This window comes from Lucilia sericata, unplaced genomic scaffold, assembly GCF_015586225.1.
Source record: "Lucilia sericata isolate MDLA Ls3-8-SP2 unplaced genomic scaffold, ASM1558622v1 Contig000051F_arrow, whole genome shotgun sequence".
Classification (NCBI taxonomy): domain Eukaryota; kingdom Metazoa; phylum Arthropoda; class Insecta; order Diptera; family Calliphoridae; genus Lucilia; species Lucilia sericata.
The window spans coordinates 154,859-169,319 of NW_023994087.1; the positions used below are offsets into that span (position 1 = coordinate 154,859).

Genomic DNA, 14,461 nt, shown 5'->3' on the forward strand with positions numbered 1-14,461 from the left:
ACGTTTAACAATCTGCCAATTCCTCCAGCAATCATCCATGCCCCTTGTCGTAAACAATGTCGAACCTGCTCAGCACTATTCCTTTGTAACCTGTAATAATATTCAAGCTATATCTCTATATCCCAGCAAAAAAAAAAAAAAAGAAAAGACCTACAGAAGTGATGATTTTAACACAGATTATTTATAGGCGGAATGTCTCTCAAATTACGATCTAACAAAATTTCATTTAAAATTAAATTTTTCAATTATTGCTATCAGGACTGTAAAAGGATTTCATTCCCATCAAAAGTGGAATTATTTCCGTACTTCTTAAGAAATGTTTGAAAGAAAACGTAAGTAAACTATAAATTCCAGCCTTATATTAACATATGTAAGTTTAATTGCAATTAAAAGAATAGTAAACGATAAATTTCTAAAGGTGGTATTAAACTCTAATACCACCTTAAGAAAGGGCAGTCATCAACCATCTATTTTTATAAAACATATAAGTAACCATCGCCTACACAAACTACAGTTTTCACTTTACACTACTATTTCAACAACCGCCTTCTTCCTAATTGGTTAGAATAACCCGAAAAAGAAGAATGTCATCAAATCCTCACTGTGCTAAACCTACGTATTAGCGATATACTGATTCATTTATTACGGTGTATCATGTACCGACATGACAAACTAAACTATCCTACTTATATTTTAAAAGGCTTTGTTTTTGTCCAGCATTAAAATCTTTAAAATCAATAAAAACTAACATTTATGTAGAATTGTTGTCCCACCAATGTTTCCCAGGTCAAACATCATCATCCTCTTGTATCTTACATCATTAATATAATAATATATCATTATTACATTCAAAATTTATCACTTTACACTTTTAAAAAATAAAAAACAATAAAATCATACTTTCGCTTTTTTCTAAGCCTGTCTGTATACTTATTAGTTTACAAAAATCTTATTAAAAACAACAACAAAAAATATCATTGCAATTTGCAAAATACAAAAATAAACCATCAACAGAGAAGTAACATATTTTTTACACACTCCTCTCTTTATTTCTGCAATGAAAAAAAAGCAGTGTTGTTGTTTTGCTTTCTTATTTTGTTTTCTATTTTTTAATTCAAGCACATGTTTGTGTGATTGTGTATTGGTAGAAACTTTAAACGCTTATATTTCCGAAAATACTGAACCGATTTTGATCACATATAGATTCTGCAGTGAGGCTCGCGAATCTGCATTCATCAAAAAAGAATCAAGAAAATCGGTCAAGTAATAGAGCCGGAAAATGTTCCCAATCGTTTTGGCTTTGCGTATTAATATATATGATGATGATTATGATGATGATTATACACAGTATATTTTACAGCAGATTTAAGTTTTTTCTTTCTCAAGAACGATTCTAGCTATAAGATTTTTTTGCAGTTCAAAATATCAATCATAAACAATTCAAATACCATTCGATAAGAATATCACTACAATATCGAATATGTATCTACATTGTTGTAAATTAATTTGCTGTTCTCCCTGCTGCCAGCTTTGGGGCATGTTTTATTGAAGTGTGTTATTGCACCACATGGAATTTGGTTGAGATACAGAACATAACTGTTTATTATACAACATACATTCAAGCGAAACGAATCAATTCGAAACCTATGTGCATTGAGTAGGTGTTTGTGAATGTTTTGTTGCAACAAAAAACCAATTACTTCAGTAAAAAGGCAATCGAACTACAGTACGGACTTGATTTGCGAAAGAAGCTATTATGTACAATGTTGCAATCCATTTCTTTAATAAAATATTTTAAGGGCCTTATTCATAACAATTTATCACAGGTTTATAAGGCAATTTTTCATACAAAATTTGTTCAACAAGCCTTTGATAAATTGCTACGAATAAGGTAGTAAATGATTAGTTATTTCTGTTTTTATCTGATGTTCATTTTCTTTTTAAAGATTTAACGCTTATATTTATAAAAAATTCTTATTTTGCTTTTAATGCAAACAATAGTTAAAGCACACTTTAGCCTTAAAAACCATTAATAAAATTGTGATATTCATAAACAAATAATAAACCAATATTAACTATTGTGCTCTTTTATGTTTAACTTGGCATCACTGTACAGTTTGACTGGCATTTTATGTGTTAGTGTTGCGTATAATTAGGATAAAATATTCGTTGTTTCGGTTTTCTTAATTTCATATTTTTGAGATTTTTGGCAATAAAAACGAACTTTTAAGAAAAATAAATATATATATAAATATATATATATATATATATATATATATATATATATATATATATATGGCTTTAATAAATGTTTATTTAGTTCAGATGTATAAATAACATATAATTTCTAATTATTATTAAAAGTATCCGTATAACGGCAATAAAAACGAACTTTTAAGAAAAATAAATATATATATATATATGTATATATATATATATATATATATATATATATATATATATATATATATATATATATATATATATATATATATGGGGGATTATTAAAAACTTTTAATTCCTTTGGAATTTTATTTAAGTCCTTATAACTTCTGTAGTAATGAACTCTGAAACAAAGTTTTTACGCAGTGGAATTCTCAAGATTTCAAACCAACATGGTGCAAAAGTTCTAGATTAGAACTCTTTATTTCGATCCGCAATCGTTCCTTAAAGTTTAAAAATGTTGAAAAATCGTATGTCACAAGCTAACTTTTCTCCATTATTTTTTCTTTTTTGGTCTTGGTTGAAGATTTCTGAGTATTTTTTGTTACTGTACTTAGTAACTACAATTAGGAGATCAATCCTTTACCAACTTTTCCGCGTTTCATAACTTTACGTGTTGATACTCAGGTGTCGAAATTTGTCCCCACCATTTCTTGAGTTTTTAATTTTTAATAGTTTTTTGGAATGGACCCGTGCGCCGTTTAATATTATTTAAAAATTGAGCCCATTGTAGTTAGACATCGTAATTCTGCACAGTTTGAGGTATATCTCGTTGATGTGCCCTAAATAGTATGGACGCATAACAGTCACAAAAGTAGTAAAACGTAAGAGAAATTTTTTGAAAATATCAGTTTTTCGCTCGGCACATCCTCACTCATAAACAAAATATTGCAAATTATTGCGTGAAATTAGTTTTTTGTTATTTAAAAATATAAAATCGAATAGGCGCTAAAAAATAAATTAACGCAAAAATTTTATGGACTTTTTGAAAATTTTGCAAAAATTACATATTTTATTTCGTGGTTTAATACATAAAACCAGTGATTAAAATTACTAATATATTAGTAACCAAAATGCATATTTTCTCCTATGCATACGTATGTAATATTAAAATATAAATATATTTTATGAATATAATATATTTAATTGCTCCTATTCGAAATATTTCTAGTATTTTTGCTAAAAATATTTACCCATACAAACTATTGCATATTACAGCTTACAGACAAATATAAAATGTTTTCACATACAATATATTACGCAGCAACTCGCTAACATATTTATAATACCCACATATATTTCATATGGCTTGCCTATAATATTAAAATATTTTCCTACACAAATTATTCGCAGTCAACAATATTGAAGCCATGCGAGCAGTAATATACGAACATGAAATGTACGCAAGCAGAGCATATATGTGCCGACGAAAACACGAAACAAAACGATAGTCGCGACTATCAGGTTACAATATTTTTACTATCAAACTTAAATATTATTTACTATAGGAAATGACTTATGGTCTAAAATTTAACATTTCATGTTGAACTTGAAAAATTATAAAATGTGAAAAATGTATGCAAGATATAACCAAATTTTATTTAGAAAATAATTGAAAACGTTTATATCTATGTATGTTTTATGTATATTATGGGAAAAATGTATGCATAAAATAACCAAATTTTAATTAGAAAATTTTTGAATTGAATTATTGAATGTATGTATTTATTAAATTTATGTTTAATTTTTATGTGGAGTATTAAAATGTATGTATTTGTATTGATTGTAATATAATTAGAAAAAAATTATATAAATACTTAGAGGATCATATGAATGTAAAAATATATTCAAATATGCAACACCATTTATATCTGGTTTTGTATATACATATGTATGTACAGTGTCTCTCATAATTATTCGAATTTGGGTAAACTATAAAAAGAAACCAAATTTAATAATATATTTTGTGTGCAAAATAAATAAATTAATTTGTTATATTGTCTAGATAGTCCTTATGTTTGATATCACGCTTTTTAAAAATTGAAAAATTTTCATTGACTTAAATTAATTGTGCTTTTTTAAAAAAAGTCCATGAAATTGCCCCACAAAAGTATACGAATTTTTCCTGTATTTCATACTTGATCATATTATACGCAACACAAATTTTAGAATCAAATGGTTTTTATGCGTAATATTGTTTTAAGGGGTTACTATCCACGGAAAGGATATATTTTTGGCCCATTTGGTCCACAATTTTGGGGAATTTGTACCCTGTTTTCATGTAATATCATTAAAATGGCGATTTTTGGCCATAATTGCAAATTTTTCTCCTTTTTTCCAGAGATAAAACAAAACTTTGATATTGGGACTTAAAAGACCCCTTGGGGTATCTAAAAATAATATTTTTTGTTACAAGAATCTGTATTTAAACATTCCAAGATAAATTATTCGGATCATTTTTCTGTCGCTAATTCAATATATTGGAACTTAAGTCCATTTTTATAATACTAGGATCAACTATTTTCCGGGAAAGTTTTCTGGTATATATTCTTTTAGATATTAGCTTTTATACATTTTAAGTTTTCAATGTGTTGTGGAAGTGTACAACTCCAAAACATGCCTCGAAGAAGCGCCATTCAAAATAGTAAAATCATTATTTTTATATACCAATGGCCTACATGCTGCATGGCACGATATCATTATGATCACATCAAAAATGTTGATATGTGTTTAAATATTATTTACTATGATCAAATTAAAACCAGAATTTAGGACTTACAGTGTTATTGTAACGGGCAACATAAGCGTGAAAGTTACGAGTAGTTAAAACTGAAATCTACTATGTAGGATGACGTTTTGTTAAGGCATGTTTTGGGGTTGCATACCGCTATAATATATTGAAAATTTAAAATACATTAGTGCCAATATGTACATCAATATACACTAGACAACTTTGTCGGAAAATATCGTCCCTAGAGGTACGAAAAGGGACTTATGATCCAGATAATTCAATTAGAAACTGAAAAACGATACCAAAAATACATCTTGGAACTTTTAAGTACAGATCCTTATAACAAAAAATATTATTTTTAGATACCCTATGGGTTCTATTAAATTCCAATATTAAATTTTGGTTTTATCTCTGGAAAAAGGGTGAAAACATTGCAAATATAGCCAAAAATCGCCATTTTAATGATATTACATGAAAAGAGGGTACAAATCCCCCAAAATTTCAAGTTTTAAGGGGCGTGATATCAAAACTAAGGACTATCTAGACAATATAACAAATTCATTTATTTATTTTCCACACAAAATATATTATTAAATTTGGTTTCTTTTCATAGTTTACCTAAATTCGAATACTTATGAGAGACACTGTATGTAAGTATGTGTGAAACAATAACAAAAAAACACATTCGTCATAAAAATGACCTGTAACAGCACTTTTCTTTCCTACTTTTCACGCACATTCCATAACGGTGGATTACGATAGGTCATTTTTTCCCTGAATTGGTGGAGGGAAGAAGATATGTACGTGTGATGCAAAAATACATTCGTCATAAAAATGACCTGTAGTAGAAATTCTCTTTCCTACTTTATCATTTTACGCACATTCCTTAACGATGGTTTACGCAAGATCCTTTTTTTTGCTTTACTTGAATTTGTGGTGGGGAGAAGAGGAAAGAAATATCATTATTATTTAGTCTCTCTCATGCAAATTCAAAAGGTTGGCAATGGCATATGCAAATTTATTAACACCTATATATTTTTTTCTTCGCGCCTGTTCATTCATTATTGTAAGATAATTGAGTGTATGTAATAATAATTTATAGAAATGTGACACATGCATATGAAAAACATACTTGTATATGTATGTAATACACTCATACATTTTTGTTGTTTTAACCTTTCACAATGTAAAATTACAAAAACAACTTTTTATGTCCCCTCTTAATTTTTTGCCATCCTGTTACAAATTTCTAAAATACCTATAATTTCCTTCATTATTGATCATTTCATAGACACTACTAATGCATTACTACCTGTTTACAAACTTATTGTCATCCTGTTACAAACAATATGTTTAAATATAGCCTGTAAAAACAATTTTTTACATATATACATATTTGAATATATTTTTACATTCATATGATCCTCTAAGTATTTATATATTTTTTTTCTAATTATATTACAATCAATACAAATACATACATTTTAATACTCCACATAAAAATTAAACATAAATTTAATAAATACATACATTCAATAATTCAATTCAAAAATTTTCTAATTAAAATTTGGTTATTTTATGCATACATTTTTCCCATAATATACATAAAACATACATAGATATAAACGTTTTCAATTATTTTCTAAATAAAATTTGGTTATATCTTGCATACATTTTTCACATTTTATAATTTTTCAAGTTCAACATGAAATGTTAAATTTTAGACCATAAGTCATTTCCTATAGTAAATAATATTTAAGTTTGATAGTAAAAATATTGTAACCTGATAGTCGCGACTATCGTTTTGTTTCGTGTTTTCGTCGGCACATATATGCTCTGCTTGCGTACATTTCATGTTCGTATATTACTGCTCGCATGGCTTCAATATTGTTGACTGCGAATAATTTGTGTAGGAAAATATTTTAATATTATAGGCAAGCCATATGAAATATATGTGGGTATTATAAATATGTTAGCGAGTTGCTGCGTAATATATTGTAAGTGAAAACATTTTATATTTGTCTGTAAGCTGTAATATGCAATAGTTTGTATGGGTAAATATTTTTAGCAAAAATACTAGAAATATTTTGAACAGAACCATTTTTTAAATATGCATATTTTTAAATATGAGGTAAATGCATATTTATTGCAAAGTCAAAAATAAAAATATAAAAGCATCTACTAATATTTAAACTCTGCATAAAACAATGGCTTTGAAAAAATTTAAACGCATTGTACTAAGGGTTATGATACAAGCAAACCATTGCTATGAAAAATTTGTTCAAAAATACAGTGATAGTTGAAAGCGCGACATTTTTATCTAAACACATTTTGCTAAGGCACATCATGGATGTTCGACTAAATTCATCAAAATTGGCTTTATTTGCAAGTTTTATTAATGATTTAATGAAAAACTGGTGGGCGTCAAAAATATAAAAGGATTGCATGTTTTATGGACCAAATAAAATTTACTTAGATTTAAAATGTATCACTAATGTAAAAACATATTTCATTGTAATTTCACCATTTTAACTGCATTTTCTTATAAACTTTTGACATACAATTTTTATGTGAACTGCATTTTTGTCAAATTTTGCAAATTCGCGATTTTATGCAATTTTTTTTTTTTTTTACTACGTAATTTAATATTTGTGGAGCCTAAAATGAGTTTGGATAAGTCTTCAAGAAACTTTATATATTTAAGATATTAACACTTAGAAAAAATAGGTTTTAACTTTAAATATAGAAAATTTAACAATCTTAGCAATCGTTGGTAAACTCTACAAAATTTAATGTTTGAATGTTTTGCATGTTTACTATTCTAAAATGGTTTCGGAAAAGGCTTTAAAACTTCGCGACAAACGAAAACAATATATTGAACAAAAAAAAAACAAAATTTGAAAAGGAGAGATATTCGCAAAAAAAATGTGAATCCAAGAACAAAAACTGAACTAAATGGTAGAAAATCGTCAAGAATTCAATATAAATCTAAACAGCAATTGAAAATAGCAAATAATCTTAACAACAAAATAACCGAGACTTGTAAATATTTAAAGATTGGTAAAAGTTTAACAAGTGAACTATTATTAAATGAAAACGGCACTTCAAATGATGGATACATATATTGTAGCATACAAGGAAAGCACTGTGAATGTTTTAAATTGCATGAAGTATGTAAAAAAAGTCTTAACAAAACTCTTAATCGGGAGTCAGCATTAAGAAGAAAAATAAAAAAATTGGAGGAGTCCATTAAATGCCAAAAAAGAACTATTGAGGTATGGAAAAAAAGGTATTACAGAGCGGTTAAAACCCCAGAAAGCACTCCTGAAAAAGAAGCACAACAAATAATGCGGCAAGGTAATACTGCAATAAAAAAAAGATTAATGTTTTGCTCGGTTTTGGAAAATCAAATTCGCGATAACAAACAAAAACTTAATATGCAGCATGAAAAGACTTTTCTCTCAAAGATTATTTCAGGAAAAATCGTTAAAAAATACAAGTGCTCTAAAAACCTAGCCCCATTAGTAAGTAAATACATGCAAAACAAACTTTTAAATATCTCTTCTATTAACAACCGTAAAATAAATAAACAAAAAGTTTTAAAGAATATTGTTAGAAAATTCTTAGAAAATGATTCAAATTCATCAATTGCACCTGGAAAAAATGATGTTATAAAAAAACGTGGTAACACTTTTAGAAAAAGATTTCTGCAAGATACTTTGAGTAACCTCTGTGAAAAATTTCAAAGTGAAACAAAAATAAAAATATCTCTTGCAACATTCTGTAGACTTCGTCCATTTTGGATTTTAAAAAATAAAATGTCTTATCGCAATACATGCCTTTGCAAAGCACACGCTAATTTTGATTTCTTATTACAAAAACTTTTTTTTCACAAAATACTATCCACATTCAGTTCCACGAAATTTAGTTATCTAATAACATGTAATCCCCAGTCTAAAGACTGTATGTATAGAGAATGCCTTCATTGTAAAAATAAACGAATATCAACACCAATTGATCCCAACACACCAACTTTTTATTATCAGTGGTGCCAAAAAGAAATTGATAGAAAAGGATCTAAAAATTTAAACTACCATGTGAAAATTACTACCAAAGAAATCGTTAAATGTAACTTAGAACAATTAATTGAGGAAATAAATAAACGTACACCACAGTTTTTAAAGCATGTTTATGATACTGGACATCAACATAAATTTATGCAAAACATAAAAAAAAATTTAGCCATTAATGAAGTATACATTGTTATTGACTTTTCGGAGAATTATGTATGTAAATATTCATCGGAAATACAAAGTGTGCATTTTGGTGCTTCGAAGAAACAAATTTGTTTGCATACTGGAGCATTATTTTTTAAAGATGTTGCATCAGGTGATATAAAATGTGTTTCATTCTGCACAATATCAGAAAACCTACGACATGATGCTGTAGCTGTTTGGGCTCATATGCAACCGGTATTTGGACTTATAAAAAAATTTGTAGCTAATGTGCAAAACATCCACGTTCAAAGTGACGGACCAACAACGCAATATAAAAATAAAACAAACTTTATGTTATTTCTTCAACATTGTAAACTTTTAAAGCTACAAAAAGCTACATGGAATTTTTCAACAGCGGGACATGGCAAAAGCTGCGCTGACGGAACAGGTGGAACTGTCAAAGGTCTTTGTGATCGTGCTGTAATGTTCGGAAAAGATGTTATCTCAGTACATGATATCGTCAGTGTTATTAATGAAAATAAATCAAAAATACATGTATCAATAGTAACGGAAAATGATATATTAGAAATCGAGAAAAAAATGCAAAAAGATATTCAACCGGCTCCTCAGTCAAATAAAATACATCAATTGATTTTTAGTGCAAAAGAGCCAAATACCTTATTTTTAAATTATTTATCCTGCAGTCACTGTATAGAAAATCCACCTTGTGTACATTACTGTTTACTTCCCAACAAATATATTCCTCTTGCCAAAAGAAAAACAAAAATTATCAGACCATCCAAAATATGCAGAAAAAATTTCTAATTTAAATTAATCATTACTTTAATTTTTATAAATATTTGTTATAAATCTAATAGTTTTAGTATAAAATTATAATACATATTTTTAAATTTGTTTGTTAATAAAATATACGTTATTTATCGAAAAATAGAAATTTTTAATAAACTCCATAAAATTTTCTTTCAGTGTATTTTACAAATTGTTAAAGATTCATTTTATGGCTTATTTCTAATATCTCTTAAATAGTTTTATTGTTCTGTGATAGATTTTATCATGAAAATTAATTTTGAGAGTTTTTTTTTAATTTATACTTCAAACCGCCATAACTTCTGCGCCACTTGATAAAAATCATTAACGCGAACGGATTTATAATGTAAATAGACAGCTTTTCATTTGCTCTAAATATTTTGAATGTGCCATTAAATTTAATTTTTTTATTTTTTTAACTCAAAAATCAAAAGATTTTAAGAATTCCCCATATATATATATATATGGCTTTAATAAATGTTTATTTAGTTCAGATGTATAAATAACATATAATTTCTAATTATTATTAAAAGTATCCGTATAACGGATTAATGATTTTGTCCATCATTTGGTTGACAGACGGGCATTTCCAAATTGTCTAAAAATTGTGCTGACCAATTGGAATATTGTTAAATATTCGTGTATTAATATATTAATGCCTAGATTTGTGTTTTTTTTTTTTTTTTTTTTTTCAAATATAATCGTTTAAAATTTTTCTTTGATTTTATTTACAAATTTGTAAACGTTAAAATTGGAATTTTTAGATTTTATTTTAAAAGAAACCATAATTATTTTATTTATCAACCTAAAATTACCGAAAAAAGCTTTATCTGAAAAAAAATTTTAAATCTACTTATTGTTGGCTTAAAGAAGGTTCGAGCCTACAATAAAATTCTTATATTTGTCAATGGTTTATTGAAGACGTTGTAAGCTATTTGACGTTTATGAATACGATTTTCCTGAATTTTTCCTAAAATTGTTTAATAAACCTAAAATAAATTTTTATAAATACAGCCGTAAAACATTTTAAAACAATCACATTAAAAAAATAATTTTGAATGCAAAAAGCACAGAAGCAAACAAACAGCCGAGGACGTAAAAACTATAAAAACACTGCATGATTAAGGTAATTTAACATTATAGTTTGTCAAGTTTTATATGTGTTCGAACAGTTGCTTAAGCTGACTTCAGCTAGTGTAAGCATACTATAGTTGGCCTTAATCCTTACACATTTTTAAAATAATTTATTGCTATTATTAAATATAATAAAAATAAAAACAAAAAAAGTTATAATTCCCACAAGCAAAAAAATACGAATATGGTACGAATTCGTATTGCTTAGAATAAAAAATTTATGCGGCTTATGTGTGAAGAATTTTTGTCTCTTGTTTCTGAAACTCCCGTCGTTGATATGAAGTTTTAAACATAAAAATATTGTTTGATATATTTTTCACAAAATAAATAATCATTTTGGATCAATAGATATTAGGACTCAAAGGAACTCACCAAAAGATCTTACCTTAAATATTTTTTTTGAATATATTTTGTATTTAAAACGTTGGCATTAATTTAGGAATCTGTAATAAAAATTAAAAAAAAATTAGTTAATCTCATTATTAAAGAAAACTAAAATTTATTGGTAAAGAAATAAGAGTTATTAACAGTAATTGTATTTATTTCTTTGTTGTACAATAATACAAGAAATTCATACATTTTCAAATTTGAATACAAAGTGCTCAGTATGTTTTGTTAATGAGAAAATAGTCGAGTACGTGAATCACTTGGACATTCATCTTTTGTGATAAACTGAATGAACAAAAACAACAAATCGATTCACATTTTGTACAACTAACTACATTAAGTATTAATAATGTAAAATATGTATGAATGTCTGTATATTGTACATGTAGCAGTCGCATTTCACCAACTGGAAGAAGTAAAATAAAATGGCCAAACATTAATGTGAGAACATAAATAAACATTCCGATCCATTGAATTAAACTTAAGCTCGCTCTCATTCATTTAAATGTGTATTGGGCATACTTACAATCGAGTTCATAATTATAACTCATAGAATCGAAGGCTACCTAAGTAATCTTCGATTAATATTAATGATCAAATGGTATAGATATTCTTTTAAGGGCAAATTAAAATTTAAATATATTTATATTTATTAAAAGAATGGAAATAAATAATCAAAGATTGAATGTGAATTTGAGGTTAATATAAAATCATATGTAATGGACCGCTATAATTTTGTTTAGCATTGTAATTTGTTGAACCATGTTGTGTTCCGATGTTAGTGGTGTTGGTAATGACTGAGAGGCAGCACCCATGTAATTACTTTATATTAACAATAATAACAACAACTAAAACACAATGAGAGGAAACAACTAAAATATAACAAATACGAAACAATTATTAGGTTTTTAATCACCTGGAAAACTGCAATTACGAAGCAAATTTACTAATGGCAGTAACACATATACATACATACATATATACAAACAAACACAAACACAAATACCAATACAAATACATACTGCCAAAAGAACACACAAAAAATAGCAATTTAGCTATAACAACAACGAAGAAAACACAAAAAATCAACATCATCATTTGTATAAATAAAGAAACATTATGGGAGTTTCTTTAAACTTTTTGTTCCAAACTAGACAAAGATCTTGGCTAAAAACGATTCTGTTAGTCTACGGTTGCTCTCAAACACACATTAACTCACAGGAGAATAATTTGTATCCGAATAGAAATTTTTAAATGCGTGCGTGTATAATGAAATGTACATACATACATCCTGTATCCTAGACCTGTCCTCAAATATTATGATTCTTATTAAAGCCAACTTTGGTGTCAATTGAATAGTAGTAAATATCATATAAAAAAGCATGGAGTAAATATTGAAAATTCCATTTTATTTTATAAAAAATTATTATTATATTTATTTTATTCAGTAGTTGTTAGAAAAAATAATATCAAATGAAGTAATCATTTGATTTATATTGATCAGTCAAATTATTTGCACGTTCTGAGTGGTCTTTGATTACAGATCATTTATTTCTCAGACTAAAAAGTTTAATTTAGAAGGCCCAGATTATTTTTATGGTCATGTCTAATATATAAATATATACGTATATAAACATATGTTCAAGAAAATAACAAATTATTTATCATTATTTATTTCCCTGCTACAAAAAGCCATCAGTATCACAATGAAACTGTAAAAACTTTTATCACATTTACTTGTTCACATGAATGTGCTTTGTGAGTTTTGAAACACTCTTCCCACATTGTTTATGGCCGATAATTACATCCCATAATTTGCGTTTTCTTTATTTGCCACATATACCACCTCGCTTTTATTTTCACATGTACCGCGCACAATCATTTGTTGAATGTACTGACTCATATAAAAAAATAAATTAAAATTAATTGTTAAAATTATGGCAACAATTCGACAATTAAATATAAATAATGACCAAGTATTTAAAGCTAGAAATGTTCAGGAAAAGCTCTTCAGAATTAAATTGACTTGTATTGCACTACATATTAGGTTTATGTCACAGCAAACATTTTTGGTAGCAAAAGTAATGTTTCTAATAAAAAATAATGTACATATACAATAATATAAAAATATGCTCTAAAATAGTATTTAAATTCATAATCCTTAAAATTTAGTAAATATGCTCTAAAAATAAAAGCCCACAATTCACTTCTGAAAACTAATATCGCGATAAAATTCAGCACAAATAAACATTATATAAATTTATGCATCAAATTTTATTGGGATCGGTCCATATAAAGCCACTTTTAGAAATTAATAATATATCGGAACTAGGTTAAATTTGAAGATAAATGCTTTATTATAAAGAAGAAATAACATTTAATATACACAACTGGCATATGGTATCATAGGTCGCCCATGCCCGACTATACTCGCTTTCACTCTCGATTTTCACGTGACAAGCGAAACTAAAATAGTAATAAAATACCTATTACGTTTATCATACGCCTGGCTCTCTCACTTAAAAATTCAAAAAGAATTCTTAAATATTTTTAGAAACGTGATACTTTCATACGTACATTAAAGATTAAAAAAAAGTTATGACGTGTTTCGATCAATGGTTGGAGTAAACGAATTTAAAATACAACATTAGGATGAATACAATTTTAACAAGCTTAAACGTGGATAGATATACATATGCATGTAAATTAGAGGGGTGCAAAAAAATATAGATTTTGTTTGGGTGGGTCTAATTTTGTTCATTAGTGTCTAAGTCTATCTGGTGTTAGATTTTAGTCCAATCGCATAACGGGAACCCGTAAAATTGTATAATAGGACTTTTTTCATTTTTTTTATTTGTTATTTTTAGCTCTTCTCTAGAAGATAAGACTTGGTTGAATTGTTAACAATATATAATGTTAATGATTTTAGACTTTTAAATCG

The 14,461-nt window shown here is 27.0% G+C and overlaps 1 protein-coding gene across 6 annotated transcripts in view; it reads right to left on the reverse strand.

Annotated features, from left to right (window-relative positions):
* Positions 1 to 14,461, reverse strand: part of LOC119615972 — a 111,714-nt gene that overhangs the window by 46,332 nt on the left and 50,921 nt on the right. For 4 of the 6 annotated variants that reach the window (XM_037972047.1, XM_037972051.1, XM_037972049.1 and 1 more), the window contains one exon: positions 11,519 to 11,576. The exons of 1 other annotated variant lie outside the window; for it this stretch is intronic. The gene's annotated coding sequence lies outside the window, so the exon portion shown is untranslated. Of the gene's footprint in view, positions 1 to 11,505; positions 11,577 to 14,461 lie in introns of all 6 variants that reach the window. One more of the 6 variants, XM_037972048.1, reaches the window with a different exon arrangement.